Source organism: Lissotriton vulgaris, chromosome 2_2 (genome assembly GCF_964263255.1).
Source record: "Lissotriton vulgaris chromosome 2_2, aLisVul1.2, whole genome shotgun sequence".
Lineage (NCBI taxonomy): Eukaryota > Metazoa > Chordata > Amphibia > Caudata > Salamandridae > Lissotriton > Lissotriton vulgaris.
The window spans coordinates 22243610-22260895 of NC_141688.1; the positions used below are offsets into that span (position 1 = coordinate 22243610).

Below are 17286 nucleotides of genomic sequence, written 5' to 3' on the forward strand. Positions count from 1 at the left end.
ATCTTCACGACGTCGAAGATCTCCGCCGCAGTCCAGTAAGTCGGCGTCGAGGCACCATGCTTCGGGCTCGAAGTCCATGGTTGCTACTACATCTAAGTCTCCGTCGACGTCGAGGCTTCCGTCGACGTCGAGACATTCTCCGCCACCCCGGGAGGGATCGGCATCGAGAGTTAGGACGGCATCTAGGTCGCCGCTGGCAAGCGGGCCGCCGTCGAAAGGGACTGTCAGATCCCATCCTTCGATGTCAAGAAGGTCGACGCCGAGGCGACGTCAGGAAAGGTCGCCGTCGACCCGACGTAGAGGAAGATCATCGTCGAGACGACGTCGAGCAACGTCGTCGACTCGACGTCATGAAGTATCTCAGACTGATCGACGTCGAGGAAGATCGACGTCGAGGTCTCCGGTTCGACGTCGAAGAAGATCGACGTCGAGGTCTCCGGTTCGACGTCAAAGAAGGTCGAGGTCTCCGGATCGACGTCGAGGCTCTCAGTCGGTCTCTTCACGGCGTGATTCAAGACACTGCTCAACGCCGTTAGTCACCCAGACTTCTTCGACGTCGAGGATCTCTCCGTCGAGGGATAGAGTGACTGCAGAGGTGGAGTCAACGGGTTCAAAGTCTTCAGGAGGAAAATCTTCATCTCCTGGCTTGAACATTGTGCAGGATTCTCCAGAATCTACGCCCAAATCAGGGGGCAGCTTGATTTCTCATCCTCAAGGGGCTGTATCTGGACAGAGTAGTCCGGGCTCGGACTACTCCCGTACATATTCACCTTCTAAGGCGAAGCCAGCTAGATCTCCTCGGAGCCCCAGGAGGTCACCCAGACCGAGATCGCGAGTCAGATCACGTTCTCCAGTGCGGTCAAAGACTCCTGCCAGATCTAAATCCCCACTCAGGCCAAGACCAAGATCAAAATCTCCAGTCAGGCCAAGACCAAGATCGAAATCTCCAGTCAGGCCAAGACCAAGATCGAAATCTCCAGTCAGGCCAAGACCAAGACCAAGATCCAAATCTCCAGTCAGACCAAGGTCTCCATCAAGACATCGGTCTAGATCTAGGGACAGTCACAACAGGAATCGTGACAGGTCCCATAGAAGGCGACGCACAAGGTCTTCCACAAGGTCGTCATCAACTAGGTCTTCTTACCGAGATTATTCTCCGACCTATTCATCTACGCCACCTTCCCGAGTCTCTCCGATTGATGACCTCGCTACTTTCTCGTTCACCACTCCGGTGGGAGGGAGTGTTTCTCATCATCTGACAGAGTGGCAATCCATTACAAAAGACGGATGGGTGCTGAGTATTGTGCAGCATGGCTACTTGCTGAGGTTCAAATCCCCTCCTCCTCAGCTGTTTCCCCAGTTGCAACATCTTCCACGTTACAAGACTCAATTGCTACAAGACAAAGTCTCCGTCCTCCTAGAGAAAATGGCCATAGAAGAGGTTCCCTTGATTCACAGAAATCAAGGAGTGTACTCTCGATATTTCCTGGTTCAAAAACGAGGATTTGTCAAAGAATACAGACCCATCCTAGACCTTCGAAGGTTAAACAAGTTCATACGAAAAGAAAAGTTCCGTATGCTGGCCCTGCACCAGATCTTCCCACACCTACATCAGGGGGACTGGATGTGTGCCATCGACTTGCAGGACGCCTACTTCCACATACCAGTGTCCATCAAACATCGGAAGTTTCTAAGATTTCAGATTGGACGTCGTCACTACCAATATCGAGTACTGCCGTTTGGCCTGAAATCTGCACCTCGGACATTCTCAAAATGCATGGCGGTGGTGGCTGCTTTTCTCCGCAAAAGAAAGATCTTGGTCTATCCATATCTAGACGATTGGTTGTTGAAGAGCTCCACTCCGTCTCTGCTTCAGAACCATCTCTCGTTCTGCCTCAAACTGATGAAGTCGTTGGGTCTTCACGTCAATCTGAAGAAATCAGTTCTCAACCCCTCCCAGCGGATCCACTACCTGGGTGCTTCTCTGGACTCACGTCAGGCAAGCGTGTGTCCTTCGGAAGAGAGGTTGTCATCTATGCTTCTGAAGGCTCGCCTTCTTCCGGACAATCAGGCCCCATCAGCCAGACAAGTGTCCTCTCTGCTGGGATCGATGGCATCATGCATTTACATTGTGCCCAATGCTCGCCTTCACATGAGACCTCTGCAGCAAGCCCTCGAGGATCAGTGGTCTCAAAGATCGGATCAGTGGGAAGACCGAGTCATGCTTCCTCAAGGAGCCAGGGACTCGATCAGATGGTGGTTGAAACGATCCAATCTTCTACGAGGAGTCCCGTTTCATCGCCCTCCTCCGTCTCAGTCAATCGTCACGGATGCCTCCCTCCAAGGCTGGGGTGCTCACATGGACCAACTCCAAGTTCAAGGCCTTTGGTCCGAAGTAGAGCAAGGCTACCATATAAACTTCCTGGAGCTGCGAGCAGTCCATCTTGCTCTCAAGTCTCTTTATCCTGCTCTGCGCACCAAACACCTCCAGATTCAGACGGACAACACAACGACGATGTTCTATCTGAACAAGCAGGGAGGCACAAGGTCAAGAGTCTTGTCTCTGAAATCACCTGCTTCCCCAGAGCGGAGTTAGCACTCAGAGGGAGTGCCCTCCTCAGCCGCCATCGGCCACGAGGAAGCGAGGGACACGCCCCCCTCGTAGCCACGCCCACTTTACTCGCCATATATAGCGCGCTGATCACTAGCTCGCTGCATACCACTTCCCTCCTGAGGCACAGCCGGGAGAGGAAAAAACGCTGCTAAAATTGCTTATTTGCACAATCTGATGACTGCTTTTAAAATTGTTTTTACCTGAAATCACCTGCTTCCCCAGAGCGGAGTTAGCGCTCAGAGGGAGTGCCCTCCTCAGCCGCCATCGGCCACGAGGAAGCGAGGGACACGCCCCCTAACCTTCCCAATAAATATGTGCATGTACAGGAAGCGCAGCGGGCGCGACGATTGCGCGCCGAAGGCGCGCATAAGGCAAGCTCGTCTGCGCTCGTCCGCGCCGAGTACGGGCCAAGGGCCAGATCCCCTGTCCCCCTAACTACCGATCGCATATTCTACAGTGCGGACCTCCTTCATAGTCTGAGGGCCCCCACAGACAATCACAGTTGCACAGGTTCCCCGCTGACAACCTACCCCAACTCTGCCCAGAGTGCCTCAAACCCCTCAAACCCACTACTACCCCCAAACCGCTTCACAATTTTCGGATGTTTTTGCTGAACTGCCGCTCCCTCCCCAAACATACAGCCGAAATAATGCTGTTAATAGAAGAACACTCACCTGACATTCTGTTCCTAACAGAAACCTGGCTCTCCCCGGAAGCCGATCCAGCCGTAATAGCTGCGCTTCCTGCAGGCTTTCAAATCTGCGCCAGGACCGGCCAAAAGGGAGGGGAGGAGGTCTAGCTATAATATACAAAGAGCAGTTCAACTGCAGAGTGGTCGCCGAAACCATTCTAGACTGTGAAAGCCTCACCTTTAATATTGAACTGTCCCCCAATAAGTGCCTCTCAGGAACCCTGATCTATCGACCTCCAGGCCCCCCGAGACAGTTCCACATCAGCTTACCCACAAATGTATCCGAACGTATTATCTCCTCACCCAACTTTATCCTGCTAGGTGATTTTATCTTTCACTTTGACTCACCCTCTGACCTCACCGCTTCGACTTTAACAGGCGACCTAGCAGCCCTGCTGCTCTCACAACGGGTTACCCTGCCCACACACGTAAAAGGCCATTTGCTTGACCCAGTTTTTAGCAACTGCACTGATCTCCTAACTAGTCCTCCCATACCCCTTCCCTGGACGGATCATCTCCTGATCCCCCATCAACTGGTCTATCCTTAAACCCCCTGAACATATCCCCACCACAAGACTCAAGAGAGCCTGGTCCCATCTAGTGATAGATAATTGGACCAATGCACTTACAGAGACCCGACCCCTGATCACGGATAACCCCGATCCAGCCTACCTGGCCTACGTCAACTGGATCTCCCAATCTCTCGACAGCGCTCTCCCGAAAAAGGAAATTACGCTTAAACGCCTCCACAAAACTGCCCCGTGGTAAACGGAGAATCTGAGAGAGGAAAAACGGTGCTGTAGGAAACTCGAAAGACGCTGGCGAACCGATTACTCAGCGGCACATAAAACCCTCTACCGAGAAGCTACCAGTAACTACAAAAGGCTGATTAAGGAAGCCCAGGCCGCCTACTTCTCGGAGAAAATTGTCCTTGCAAAATCCAAACCGAAGGAAATTTTCAAAATCATAAATCAACTAACCAAACCCCTCCCCAGCCTACCAGTGGACAAACCTGTTTCCCACTGCAACAAAATTGCCGATTTTTTCCATCAGAAAATCAGTTCCATCTACTCGGCCTTCCCCCTGATCACCCCTCCTCCGCCCATTACATCTCTACATCCGGCTGAGCCAGTCCGTAACTCTCAATCACCCACGCTGTGCCATTTCCCTCCACTGGAGCTTACCTGGTTGGAGTCTCTGGCACGCAAAGTCAAATCTGGCTCTCCCAACGACCCTGCCCCCCCAGAGATAATAATGGCAGCCGCTCAAACCACCCTACCCACACTAAGGGACGTCCTAAACACTTCCATCTCTACAGGCGCAGTTCCTACAGTTTGGAAGCAGGCCATGGTGAAGGCCCTGCTGAAGAAGCCCAGCCTAGACCCTACGGATATGAGCAATTACCGCCCAATATCCCTGCTCCCCTGGGCGAGCAAGGTCCTGGATAAATACATAAATCTCCAACTTACCAACTTTTTAGAAACCCACCTTCTTCTGGACCCCACCCAAACCGGCTTTAGACCCAAACATGGGACCGAGACCGCCCTCCTCATGGTCACCGAGGAGGCCAGGAAAATCTTAGATCAGGGAGGATCAGTGGCAGTGATCCTCCTTGATCTCAGCGCGGCCTTCGATACGGTCAGCCATGTCACCTTGCTGGGCCGTATGGTCCAGGTCGGGATCAAGGGTAAAGCATGGTCCTGGTTCCGGTCTTTCCTGGAAGATAGATCCTTCCAGGTGTTCGATGGTAACTCAGTCTCCACCAGCATTCCCCTGAACTGCGGCGTCCCCCAAGGATCCTCTCTGAGTCCGGCACTCTTCAATCTGTACATGAGACCACTAGCTGATGTCGTCCGTCCGTTCGGGATCAAGATCATTTCCTACGCGGACGACACGCAGCTGGTGGTCTCCCTAACACAGGAGCCCAATCTACCTGTACAGAGCGGACTCGGAGAGTGTCTAGAGGAGGTAAAATCCTGGATGTCCCAATCATCCTTAAAATTAAACGGGGACAAAACCGAGCTTATGGTCCTCGGCAATTCGGTCCCTAGCCTCCCGCCCACCCTTTGGCCTCCCAGCATGGGCCCTCCACCTACCCCCAAAAACAGTATTAAAAGTCTGGGAATATGGATGGGCAGATCTCTCTCCTTCGATGTACAAGCCTCCAAACTCTCGGCCACCTGCTTCAGCATCATGAAGATGCTTAGGAAAATTTTCCCCCTCCTTCCTATGGAAGCCAAACAAGCAGCGGTACAAGGCCTGATCCAATCCCGTCTCGACTTCAATAACGTCCTCTCAGAATCCACCCTGAGGAGGTTGCAGATAGTGCAAAACTGCGCTGCACGTCTGCTACTTGACATCCCTCGTAGACAGTCAGTCAGGTCCGGGCTACTCTCTCTCCACTGGCTACCTGTGCGCCTAAGGGTTTTGTTCAAAGCCATGTGCATAGCCCACCAGTCCTTTTGGAACTCTGGCCCCAGGATTACACAGGAACTAATCCATCACTACAGGCCCAACAGGAACCTAAGATCAGACCAGTCCTTCCTAGCAGTCACTCCGAGAGTAAGGAGATCCAGATCTGGAGGTAGGTCTTTCTCCTACAATGCGGCGAGGGCTTGGAACGCCCTCCCATTACATTTAAGATCCAACTCCAATCTCACGACCTTCCGCAAACAATTAAAAACTTTCCTATTTCATCCAGTCTAACTCCCCCCTCCCCCCCCTCCCTCTGTGTTTTTTTTTTCTCCTCGGGTCGGATCTGGTATTCTCAGCGCTTGGACGCCTCTGGGCAACAATTCGCGCTATACAAATCCACATCCTATCCTATCCTATCCTACAAGCCATCTGGCACTGGCTCCTGGCAAGAGGCCTGTCCGTCGTGGCAGTTCATCTACCAGGCATTCAAAACGTCCAAGCAGACTGCCTCAGCAGAATCTTCGTCGAAGCGCACGATTGGGTGCTCAACGAGGAAGTGGCTCAAGAAGTTTTTCGGTGTTGGGGCGTACCAGACGTAGACCTGTTCGCAGACGCGGACAACGCAAAATGCCCCGTCTTCGCGTCCAGGTTCCCCCAACAGGGATCACTGGGGAATGGCCTTTTGATCAGCTGGTCTCAAACGTTACTCTACGCCTTTCCCCCCCTGCCTCTGATCCCGGCAGTGATCCAGAAGTTCTACAGGACCAACACCAGAATGATCCTGATAGCACCAGAGTGGCCACGCCAGTGGTGGTACCCCGATCTCCTTCAGATGTCGGAAGTTCCTCACCGGCACCTACCATGCCGTCCAGACTTGCTGACCAACCAACCTTCCTTCCCTTCGCTTGACGGCATGGCTCCTGAGGTCATCCAGTATGGACATCTAGACCTTCCAGCAGACTGCATGACTATTCTTAAAGAATCAAAGCGACCCTCCACTAGGAAATCTTACGCTTTCAAGTGGAAGAGGTTTTTCTTATGGTGTCGTGAACATTCTCTTGACCCGATACATGGCCAAGAGCAGGTGATTCTTCCATACCTTTTACATTTAGCAAGATCAGGCTTGAAATACCCCTCCATCAGGGTTCATTTAGCTGCCATCACAGCATATAGGAAGTCTCCCAATCAGACATCTTTCTTCCTTATGCCTGTAGTTAAGGATTTTCTAGAAGGCCTGAAAAAAGTCTTCCCACCGGTGAGGTCTCCCTCTCCTCCCTGGGAATTGAATATTGTATTGACTAAGCTGATGAGTGCTCCTTTCGTGCCCATCCATAAAGCCTCTTTGCAGCACTTGACCTGGAAAGCTGCTTTTTTAGTGGCGATTACCTCTGCCCATAGGGTCAGCGAAATCCAGGCCTTGTGTTGCAAGGAACCTTACACAGTTTTTCATGCCAATAGGGTGGTTTTAAGAACACACCCAAGTTTCCTGCCTAAGGTGGTTTCAGACTTTCATATCAACCAGTCTATTACCTTACCTACCTTTTTTCCTAATCCTTCCACTCCCCCGGAGAGGTCATTACACTCCCTTGATCTCCGGAGGGTCCTGAAGTTTTACTTGTCAAAAACCCTGCCTCTGAGAAAGTCTGACCGGCTTTTTGTTAACTATGGTAGTACTAATACTGGCCTGTCAGCTTCCAAACGGTCAATTTCTTGCTGGATTGTCTCCTGTATAGCTTTCGCTTATCAACTAGCCAACAAAACCTTGCAGGGTAGACCACATGCACATTCAACCAGAGGGAAAGCTTCCACTACAGCTCTCCTTCGTAATGTTACTATCTCTGAAATTTGTAAAGCGGCAACTTGGCGGTCTGTCCATACCTTTACCCGCCATTATTGCCTGGACTCAGATACTCAGGCCGATGCCAGAGTGGGGCAGGCCTATTTAAGGAACTTGTTTGCTTAAGATGTATTGTCAATATATGTCTTAGCTTTTCTGTGAAGTTTATTTACACTTCTTGCTCGTCCGCGAGACTTTGGGTATGAGCTTGCTAATCTATTCATAGATTATGACTATTGATGAGTATCCCCTGGATGAGAAGGATTAGTTACTTACCTGTAATCCTAGTTCTCATCCAGGGGTATACTCATCAAAGTCATAAGCTCCCGCCCACCTCCCTGGACGAGCAAAGTTACTAAGTTATGAGGTTTTTTATTATGGATCTCCTCAGGTGTTATTCACCTCCAAAAAGAACTGACCCAACTGTCACCTGTGGTGCACCATGGGAGCAGGGGGTTGCCTTCAGGTCTTAAAGGCACGGTACCCCTACTCTAATGCCTTAAAGGCAAGGTGTCAGTTTTCTCTGTTTGCTTTATACTCTACTGCAGCCTACTGGCAAATGCCTGCAATTACAGGTTTTCCTATGGCAATAAAGCATTGTTGTATACAAAATGTTTTCTGCTCTTTCATCCTTAGGGTTTGGAAGGGTACTACTGTATGTATATTAATTTATGTAATTTTGCGGCATTTTTTGCCAGTTAGAAAATGTTTTTTAGGCTGCAATTATATGTTTCACATATTTATACATATATATTTATATGTATTTTCTATATGCTCCGGGATCCCGCACATGGGCGGGGATTATTCATAGATTATGACTTTGATGAGTATACCCCTGGATGAGAACTAGGATTACAGGTAAGTAACTAATCCATATTACTCCTGCCACAATCTGAAGTCCATTTTGGAACCCCTGCACTCTGTTTGTGGTATGTGGATCCCCAACTCAGATCCATGTGTTACAATAAATGTGGCTTTATGCATTGAAAGGCTATCAAAGAGTCCAAGACTACTTACTTTATGGCTCGAACCTACGGTGAACGACGTCTTGACTATTCCAGGACCCTTAGAGACCCCGTTCTGGAGATAAGGTGAGGGAGAAAGCATCACCTTTGAAGTCACACTCCGGCAACAAAAAGGAAATGCTGAATTAGAGACTCATTCTCCTTTCATCTGTTCATGGGGGCAGGTTTCCTGGTTGGCAGATTTATGCCAGACTCAGATCTTAATGTAATCTTTGGATTTATTTATTTTCCTCTAGGACACAAGCCCAGTGTTGCTTGACCTGCTTCTAGCTTTTCTGGATTCTGGCGCTCACCCCACTTAAATAGCAGAATTCATGCAGGCATTAATGGATGTGTTCCAATATCCTCCCATGGGCCTTCAGGGCCCAAGGTGCCTGTGGGTTCATCAACTGCACTTCTGGTGTATACCTCCATCTCAGTGCCGGTTGAACCTGTTGATGTTCCTGTCAGTCTTTAATTTGAGCCACTAGTTTCTGGTCCTGAGCATCAGCACTTAGTTGTCAACAGCACCACATATGACAGTCTGCCACATTGTGGCATTATTTGCCTGATTTAAAGATGAGTTCACCTACAGTTGCCTACTAATTCAATATATACAGTAAAAAGTGCTAAAACCTGCTGCCCAAGTTATACTTCTAACTTTGGGTGACTGCAATAGTCTGGACTGTCACAGTTGTAGGAGTGTATTTGTTACAAGTTGTGTTGGTACTGTTATTGGCAGCGATGATGATGAATTTTTAAAGCGCGACAAATGCCCTGGGGTGTCTAAGCGCTGCCCTTAGCACATACAGATCAGACTGAATTAAGCCTTAAAAAGTCCATGTTTTTAAGCCCTTTCTAAATTTTAACAGGTTAGTTTCTTTTTTAAACGATGTTGTCAACATAGTTTAGTTATTGTAGTAGTGAAGCTCCTAACACAAATAGAAAGAAACACCCTGCCAGAATAAATGTCGAATGGTCCTCTAAGGGATCCAGTTCTGTTCAAAATGGAGCAATATTGCCAAATATCAAAGCCAGTAATTTCAAACCATCCTTCTTATGAAAAATACATATTTTTATTCATTTTTCAAGCACATATTTATAAAAGAATATTCAGGGACAATTTATTTAGTGCTCTAGAAAAATAATCGGTGTGATATTGCATATCAAATAAGGGAGAGAACATCTTCATACGGTTCAGTGTTCTAGACACTCCAGGGCAGCAAACAGGGCTCAACAGTCACTCACACTTTTAGGGGTTCATTCAGACTCGCACACATTCAAAACATTCAGGCAAATAAACTTCACAGGGTCTGCAACAGAATAGATGGGCTCATAGTTGCATAGACAGGGGTGCACAAATGAAACGGCAAAAGAGTTGGTATATTGTTGCCGTTCTGGGTAGTAACGCCGACGTGCGTTTCGGTGTGTATATAGCACCTTCGTCAGGGCACACGGGTGTAGCCAGTGGAGGGGAACACACAAGCTGAAATGTAAAAAAAAATCTTGTATTATATGGTTCAACACACTTTCCGTACTTTTTTGTTCATATGCTGGTATGCATGATAATCCTATACATTAGTCATTATAGTGACACAATTATTAGAGAACATTGATTTTTAGATATACTGGCTCTGATACTGGTAGTCGCTCCTAGGATAATGCCCCCCAGAATCGGGGGCAGAAGGCCGAGGAGGGATAAGGGCCCGGGTGAAGACACAACATACATAACTAACAATCATTCTATACATCCATTTATATATTTGTTACCGTTCTTAAAAGTCACATCTCTGATATTTTTCTCCAATTATCTAGGTCTCGGGGTGGCAGCATCAGGAAAGCTATAGGCCCCGGGGCCAAATTACCAGGGGTTCAGATAATCAGGGGTAATATTACGGGGGTCCAAAGGGGGAGGGGAGTTTTTTTTATAAAAAAAACTGGGTCTTGTATTTAGTGGCTATTTTGGAATAGCTGGACTTCCAGTTAGGTATCTCTATGTAATAAAGGCAAGGAGGATTTGACAGTATGTATGACATATACAGCTACCTGCCTTCCAATCAAGGTGGACAAGGTCCCAGGGGGGTAAGATTTCTTCTTCAACAATTCGGTTTAATGAATCAAACGATCGAATGTTCCAATCAGGAACTGAAAAATAAATATGTGAGACACTCAAGTCTAATCTAGTAGATCAACCATCTCGGTAGGATTGTCACGCTAGCTGGGTTTTATTTGTTTACTTAATTAAAAGATGGTCAGTTGTGTGGGACAATTTATATTCCTAGATTGATTGTTCCACAGAAAAGACAAAATATAGTCTTAGATACAAAATATGGCTGAAATATAAAGGCTAATTTTCGAAGTTTAGGAGTACACATGTATACCCACAAGTGCTCACCTGGAAGTAGTCAGGTAATGCGGGCCACGTCCATTCATCAGGCGAGGGTCATGAAGAGGGATTAGCGGCTCTCACTTCCTTTCAGAGGAGACCAAAGACATAATCCCCCTACATTAGAATGTTGTATACATTAATATGAGGGTTGGTCTGAGTTCTCTACAGCTTATCAAAGGGTAGTGCATATGTTCACCTTAACGTCCTCCAACAATGTGGGCCACGTCTGGTCAGTAACGTTGGTTAACAAAGGTTCGCCGCTTTTTCTGCTTTTAGGTGATTGTCAGAGATTACAGGTCCCTACATAAAATGATCGAATATATTAGGGGTCAGGGGCGCTAAGTCCCAGGTGGTAGATTCAACTAAATAGGACAGGCGGGTAAATAAGCCTACATCTGCTCTAATAAAAGTTCGGCACATTTCCTTTATAGCTAAATGTCTAACTGTTTGTCGAGAGATTTTTTTAAAAATAAAAAATATGCAGAGAATACTGACCGGGTGGGGGCCATAGTGGAGGGATCGCGTCTGGATCGCAGCCGGTAACAAGAGGGGGCGTTTGAAAAGATGTTTCTTAAGCCTCATTCGGCCGGTTCGGGAGATGGATGAATCCTTGAGCGGCAGAGGCGAGATCGGAGAGAAGGGTCAGAGCGACACTCATAGGATACGGGGACGCAAGGGGAGCGGATCAGCGCTTCGCTTACCTGGGTAGAGTAGAGATTAGAGCGCTTCCAGACCGCGGGTGCTAGGGTCCATTTCCTTCCCGTTCAATGGCGACGTGGAACCGGGGGCAGATGTGTGTATAACTAAAGGGTGCGATTTTATACCTATCGCGATAAGGCCTGCTGCACCTGAGTTTAGAAAGTGTCCAAGATAGAGGACGGACTCACTGGATCAGTTGGTACCGACATCTTAGAATGGGGCCTATGAAGATATATACAGCTTCGGAGTATAGCGTCTCCTCGCAATGTAAAAGTATAATGCAGAAATAGCAGTTTTTCAATCTTAGGTGCGACGTATTCTCCATGCAAATAAGTTTAATTAATAAAAATTTTAACAGGTTAGTTTCTTTTTTAAGCGAGGTTGTCAACATAGTTTAGTTGTTGTAGTAGTGAAGCTCCTGTCACCCCACCTAGCCCTGCTAACTTCAAGAAGAGTTAGGTTTCCAAGTTCGGCTGACTTAAGGGATCTTGCTAGAATATATGGCTTAAGAAACTTCCCCAGCTGTGTTGGCCTCAATTTGTTAAGTGACTTAAAGGCAATGCAAAGTGATTTAACTGGATCCGCTTGGCTACCAGCAACCAGTGTAGATGAAATAAAGCTGTAGAGTCAGAATCGAATTTAGAGATACCTAGGAGTACTCTTGTTGCTGCATTCTGAGCAGTGTGTAGCTTTTGAATGCTGTACTTTGGGGCGCTGGTTAAAAAGGGCATTGCATTAGTCTAGTCTTGATGATATCAGCACAGATACCACAGTTTTTCTTAAATTCATAGGTATTGCGGGAAAAATCTTCCTCAAAATTTTGAGGATAGAAAAACAAGCTGCGGTGACCTGAGTTGGTTTGCACTTCAAAAGACAGGTTAGTATCAAAGATAACTCCTGCTTTTTTGGCTTTATGCACTGGTTTAGGTAGAGGACCAAGTTGGACCGGCCACCAGCAATCTGTATAGAATGAGGGATTGTTCCCCAACACCAAAACCTCAGTCTTGGATAAATTTAACTTCAGACAATTTTCTTTCATCCAATTAGTTATGTGGCTCATACAGTCATGAAAGCTAATGGCTGTGAGGCTGGATGAGCTGCTCGGAGACAATAATCTGTGTATCGTATGCATAAGCTACGAGGGCAAAACCATAGCTTTTTATTAATCTGGCAAGAGGTGTGACATACAGATTAAAAAGCATTGGGCTCAGGAAAGATCCTTGAGGAACTCCACATGGCTGCGAAAAGGAAGGTCAGACATAAGTTTCCCAATGCAACCGCCTGAGACTGTTCGAACAAAAAGGAGCCCAGCAGGGATAGCGCCTTATCCCTGATCCTGATGGAAGCTAGATGGACAAGCAGCAGCTGATGGGTGGGGCAAGTTGCTGTGGCTTCCTTACGAGGGCCCTGGCACTTATGTTTTTTGCAAATTAAGCACTACTCCTGATGCTTTTCTAGCCAAGGTCTTGCCCTTTGTTAGTTGTGCTGGTTCTAATTTTTGCACATGGCACAGCCTTCTGATCCACTTTCGGAGTAATCTAGAATGAGGTTCATGTTGGCCAAGGCCAAACACACGTTGAAGGCCAGCTTTGGGTCTACTTCCATATTGATCTAAACGCAAACTGGGTCTTCATAAAGAAAATATGACATGAACAACCTCTTCTTACCTTCAGCTTCTGAGGGAGGTCTCTATATAGTGCATACACACAAGCCCGAACCATAGGTATTGCACCTCAATCCAGTACAATGAAATTTAGTGTCTTGTGCATAACACTTCCGGCACTTGCTGCCGTTCAGTGCCACTGGAGACCAGAAACAGGAAAATCTTCAAAAGGAAGGTGCACCAAGAAAGGAGTTCAATGTCACATGACTGAGTCCATTATCTTCTTTTATTATTCCTTAGTAATGTACAAAAATATTCTTAAAATTCAGCTAACGCGTTTCGTTCCTTGATACATAGGGCCTTCATTAGGGCTTAAAGTGTACTGTGTTGGATTCACAGTACTTGATCATATTAGTTGATGTGCCACCCTAGGACAACCATTAAATCATGGGGTAAAGTTCATCCTGTCCACAGATGGTATTCAGGAACCATGTCTTGCCCCAACCCGAGATCAGAGTTTGATCAGCAGCTCAAATAATATGCAGTTTGTGTTCAGAGATATCTATACAAGCCTGCAAATTGTCAGTGGCCTGGATATTTTTCCAGAGTTACGATGCATTTTGGCTAGGTTTGCGCCATAGAAATACCATATATACCATACATATGTTGACCTTGAATAACCCTGTGGTCCCCTTCAGTGGACTGTTTCTCCTTTGAACACTGTTCTGTCTAAGGCAGCTTATGTCCTAGAATTGGTATTGCCTTTTTCAAAGGGTAAAGTTAACTTATTGATAAACATTTCCCAACCTCAAAATCTCTGTACATCTAAACCATATATGCCTTTCAATGAGACCCACTTGATCATATTTGGATTGTTTGAAATGTCTCTAGCTGTCAACTGACAAGTTATCCTCTCAACCTTTGCCAGAGGTCAGTTTGTTACCTGCTTCCTTATTCTCCAAGCTTAACCCCAGTTCCCAACCTCAAAATCTCTGTACATCTAAACCAAATATGCCTTTCAATGAGACCCACTTGATCATATTTGGATTGTTTGAAATGTCTCTAGCTGTCAACTGACTAGTTATCCTCTCAACCTTTGCCAGAGGTCAGTTTGTTACCTGCTTCCTTATTCTCCAAGCTTAACCCCAGTTCTTTTACTGCCACTCCACCTGCAAAGGAGTCTAAATTTATTGAGGCAATGGGAGAGAATGTGTTATTATTGAGGCTCCCTGTTTTCCATGTTTACAGTTAAATAGACAGAAAAACATTAATTTTCTTCTCTGTATTTATTTTTAAATGTGGAAAAAAGTGAAAATTGGGTTGTTTTTGGAGTGATTCGAAATACTCTCTACCATGACTGCCAGGCCAATAGCTGTGTGTATTGATAGGCAAGGGGGTTAAAAAAGAAAGGAAGTTTAGTAAAGACGCTTAAGCAGCAGTAGCTATTTACAAGGATGTTACTGAAATTTCTATATTTTCATATAAGTGCATTGATTTGTCTTCTGCTGATGTTAATATCACTGAAACCAGGCAGGCATTCAAGCATGAGTGCATATTTATTGTTAAATGTTTAAATATACAAGTTTCTGCTCAATGTTTTCACAAAACCCAAAGAAAATATGGATAAATACAGATAAAATTAGCAAAAAATAAATATAGATTGAAAAGGCAAAAGAATAACCATAACACCGGGAGCCCTAGTTATTATCTGGGAGTCCTTTCGTTCATGCAGTGTCTCAAATCATTTGGTTTGCTACTCACATGCATTTGGGGAGATGGTGCAGTTAATCACTCTGCTTCTAACTTTGCTGAAGTTCCTTGTGATGGATTTGGGGGAAATCACATTCTTTGTCTGGTCTTGACACTGTGGATTCAGTGACCATGTCTGTGGCGCCTTCGTGTTCCAGGTCTATATTGACTTCTCACCTCCTGGGAAGTACTGCTTGGGTATTAATTCAGGAGGTGAGTAATCCTCAGAGAAAAGTTTCCATTAGAAAATCTAGATGTGGAGCAAAATGCACATATCCTGACGAGCACAACATTTGCAACCTCTCCTTATCGCCGGAGCACTACAAGCAGGACTGCAGTGCCTGCGGCCTGTTCAAAAATATGTTGCTTTTGAATACTACAGCCAACACGATGAGAAAGAAGTTTATGATGCTGGCTGTGGTACCTATGGAAGGTCAGATGTAATGTACGTAAGTATCCAAGATCCCCAGACCAACACACCTAGCAAAAGACTTCCCCCTACAGCCCTCCCACCATCGCCTAGTGGCTTCACAGCCTTCAGGTTCTGGCTAACACAGAGAGCGTGCCATGGAGCAGAGACAGGACGAGACTGCGCTTGATCCCAGTCGGAGCAGGGCCAAACGTCAACACAGATTAAAAACTTTGACATAGATGCCATACACATCCCACGCTTTGGTAGAACACAGGAAGACAAAGACTGAAAAGGATTTAGCGCTCAAAAAAACAGCAACCACTGCGGATGTGGAGGGTAATGTCTTTGAAGACCTGCAGGAACTGATTTTTAAAAAACTTCCTTTGGAGGAGGAACACTTACTTGAGAGGGATCACAAATGGAAAAGGATGGGTAAAAAAGAAGTGCATGGTGCATGAATCCACTAGTCCTCTGACACTTGACATGACCCCGTATCCAGAACCAATGTTACCACCCTCCACACATGCAGACGATGTTTACACAGGGAGCCCTAGTCTTTCACTTATGACACAGGCTCACAGGGAGCCCCTTCCCTAAGTCCAGACCACTGGGATGCATATAATGTAGTACTGTCAGACCCAGGCATTGAAGTGCCAGTCCCAGCTAAAGCATCACCACCTGACGATACTTCATCCTATCACAAGGTTATTCAGCGTGCTGCTAAATACCATAAAGCCTATATGCATACTACGGAGGAAGAACCAGACTTCTTAATAGAGACACTCTCCAAAACAGAACGCTCTATTTAATAGTTACCAATGATAGGGTCAGTGGTGAAAGTCTCCAGAGAGATATTCGAAGACCCAGTTAAATCTAGGGTGTAAACACCACAAATTGAACGGAAATACAAGCCATCCCCTACTGATCTACTTTATATCAGGGGAGACCCAACCGCTGACTTCCTGGTTGCAAAATCTGCACGCAAGAGGACAGCTTCTAAAGTACTAAAGCACGGCCTCCTCTTAATAACAAAAGCAAATGCATAGATGCAGCAGGAAGACAGGTTGCAGTGGGCCATGCAAATCATTGACATACAGCCGATTCAGTGGGTTTGCTATTGTGATATAACAGGGCCACTTGAGATGATATGAAAGGGTTGCTGCAACATCTTCCATAGCAGTACTAAAACAAAGTAAAGGAGTTAGTCATCGAAGGGAGGCAAATGTCTAATGCCACTGTACGGTGAGCATTAGACAAAGCAAACAGCGCAGCATGAGGAATAAACTCCTCAATCTTTCTGCATAGGCATGCCTGGCTATTCATCACTGGATTCAAACCTGAGGTGCAGCAACACCTCTTTAATGTCCATTCAATGCAGAAAATCTCTTATGCGCGAAAGTAGACTCCCAGTTACAAAAAGGGATTCAGAGACTGGGCAATCATTGGGGCCACTCCTCCACGTCCGCATCCTTTTACGGATATCAGTGTAGAGGGGCCTCCAAGACCACCTCCTCTGACAACCAGACATACCAAAAACAGCAGCAAACATATCACCAGCAAGGTGGTAAAAGTTACTAAAAAGGGGACTTTAAAGGGGGTGGGGGGTTACTGCAGAGGTAACCGAACTCCCCGTAAGGGAACCTCCACCTCCAAACAATGACCCACCACAGATTCTCCCGGACACGCAATACTTGTCGGGGTAAGGCTGCAGCAGTCACTGCTTGTGGTCAGAAATAACATCAGACCAGTGGGTACTATCCATCGACGCCAATGGATACTGCCTGGAACTGACCTCCACCCTCTAAAACATAAATTCACTCAGACAAAACCTCAACCGTCTGCATCTTCATCTTCTCAAAAAAGGAGGTAAAAT

The 17286-nt window shown here is 46.6% G+C and overlaps 1 protein-coding gene across 1 annotated transcript in view; it reads left to right on the plus strand.

Annotated features, from left to right (window-relative positions):
* The window catches only part of SNX1 (sorting nexin 1), a 672004-nt gene that overhangs the window by 575978 nt on the left and 78740 nt on the right, over positions 1–17286 (plus strand). The gene's annotated exons all lie outside the window — the stretch shown is intronic.